The 2650-nt window shown below is 39.8% G+C and overlaps 1 pseudogene; it reads right to left on the minus strand.

Annotated features, from left to right (window-relative positions):
* Positions 1 to 1530: 1530 nt before the first annotated feature.
* Positions 1531 to 2279, minus strand: LOC126503961 (proliferating cell nuclear antigen-like; annotated as a pseudogene).
* Positions 2280 to 2650: the final 371 nt, after the last annotated feature.

Raw genomic sequence — 2650 nt, forward strand, 5'->3', positions numbered from 1 at the left:
GAGACAGAGACAGAGACCCACATTGGAGCACCAGACTGAAATCTCAAGGTCCAAATCAGGAGCAGAAAGAGAGAGAGCACGAGCAAGGAACTCAGGACCGCGAGGGGTGCACCCACACACTGAGACAATGGGGATACTCTATCGGGAACTCACCAAGGCCAGCTGGTCTGGGTCTGAAAAAGCCTGGGTTAAAACCGGTCTCACTGAACATAGCGGACAATGAGGACTACTGAGACCTCAAGAACAATGGCAATGGGTTTTTGATCCTACTGCATGTATTGGCTTTGTGGGAGCCTAGGCAGTTTGGATGCTGACCTTACTAGACCTGGATGGAGGTGGGTGGTCCTTGGACTTCCCACAGGGCAGAGAACCCTGATTGCTCTTTGGACTGACGAGGGAGGGGGACTTGATTGGGAGAGGGGGAGGGAAAGGAGAGACGTCAGTGGGGAAGAGACAGAAATCTTTAATAAATAAATAAATAAATAAATAAATAAATAAATAAATAAATAAGGCATGACTGAAGAAATTACTTAACATTTCTACATCACACATGGCAATGGCAGGCCCTGTAGGACTAGATCAACTGAATAAGTGTATATAAGCACTTAGGACACTGTCTAGAATACAGAAAGCTCTAAATAATTTTGACCAATAGTACTGCAATAAAATTAACTGTTGTGTTATTTTTATAACTTTGTGGATGGGACTCATTAAAAGTGTTCTGATAATTTGGTTTTATAAACACAATGAAAAAACTGATGAGTCATTGAAATTAAGATATCAATTGTTATGGAATAAGCTTTTTGTACACTGTGAAGATGTGTCTTTGCCATGGTGCTTCTGATTGGTTTAATAAAAGAACTGACTGGCCAGTAGCTAGGCAGTGGATAGAGGTGGGACACAGAGGACACTGGGAGGAAGAAGGAAAGGGTCTTGGAAGTCACCCGAGACTCAGAAGCAAGATGAAGGTGTCTTGTTGAAAGAAGGTACCCCCACGTGGCAGAGGATAGAAAAGCAATATGGGTTAATTTAAAATGTAAGAGTTAGCTAGTAATAAACCTGAGCCATCTGCCAAGCATTAATAATTAATACTAAGTCTCTGAGTGGTTATTGGAAACTAGTTGGTGGGACAGAAACATTCCCCTATAGTAAACATGAGTACTAGATGGAACTGGAGACAAATCAAGTTCATTTCCCATTAACTAATTAAGTTATAGCATGAATATTAATTTATTGTTTAAATTTAAAAATTCAATTAAATTATTTAAATTGAAAAACATTTATTAAAACTGCATCTAGCTTCAAGACTCTTGCTATAAAAATCACTAGTATTTCTAAGGCAGAATATTTATCTTAAAATCAGTTGTTACTTTGGAATTTTTGTTTTTTCATTGTGGAGCATGGGAAGAAAACCTGGGTTATTTAGAGAAGATATATGTATCTGTAATAAGATACAGACTTGGTAATCAACATTTCTGGCATCTCAAAAGCAGTTCCCAAAGGCCTTCTTTTGGCAGAGTCTATCAATGCCTAAAATCCTTTGTCGTCTTCTATCGTGAGAGCCAAATATCATTTGAAGTGTCCCACATTAGCAATTTTACACTTTACAACAAGGGGTACATCTGCAGACACTAAGTATTACTGTAGAAGACAGTATAGTGACTTTGGTGAAAAATTCCAGATACCTCTGCCCAAAGGCGAGCTGAACTGACTCCCTCACCTCCATGGTTACAGCTTTCTACAAACATTACTTGTTTATGACAACTTATTGTTTCCATTTCCATCCTCACCCCTTGCAGAAAACTTCATCCTGCCCTTTGCACAGGTTATTACAACAGTATCTGCAAAATGGCTAAAGTATCAGCATATAGGTGCAAATTCACTGGAAGGCCTATTACACATAGCTGGATTACACAACTTCGGATGCCAAGTTGTTCAAGTCATTAACTTCATACCATTATCTGAAACTTTCTCTAGATTTAGTGCTTCAGATCTTAGCAGTAAGGTACTCCTATTCAGCCCTTAATGTAATGATGTCATTGTTATCTACACGTTTTAGTATTTTTTATATGCTGACAAGTTTCAGATACACAGCCAGGATGTGTTCACAGTGATACTTGAGAAAGTCCTTGGAGCACAGGGCGAGTTGCGAGAAAGTTTCATGCTCTGCAGGTTCACACCACTGAGCTCATGTCCCAGCAGGCCTCCTTGATGAGGTCCCTGAGTGCTTCCAGCACATTCTTCATGATGGAGCCCTGGACCAGACGTGCCTCAAACATGGTGGCCCTAGAGAACATCACAGGAGCAAGGTCAAGCCATTAAGGACACCTGGGTCAGGATGGGAAAGCCACAGTAAGGACACAGAGCAGATGATCTTTTAATTCTAAATATGACTTCATAGTTGCTTTCAGAACTGTAGCAAAAACAACTTAAACTGCTAAAATTCTAAATTGAATTAGCATTATTGCAGATCTGAAATATGAAAAAATGAGGCGACATGGCCAAGAACTGTTCTGTGAGAAAAGCACTACTCTGGCCCTAGAAAAACTACTCATTTTATATGATAGCTTAATATCTCACATAAAATGCAATAGATCCAACACCTGCTCTTAAGCCGGGGATCAAGAGAAATGGATATTGAACAGATACG

The sequence above is a fragment of the Alexandromys fortis genome, unplaced genomic scaffold (genome assembly GCF_014885135.2).
Source record: "Alexandromys fortis isolate MF-2015 unplaced genomic scaffold, M_Fortis_MF-2015_v1.1 scaffold_34, whole genome shotgun sequence".
NCBI classification, from domain to species: domain Eukaryota; kingdom Metazoa; phylum Chordata; class Mammalia; order Rodentia; family Cricetidae; genus Alexandromys; species Alexandromys fortis.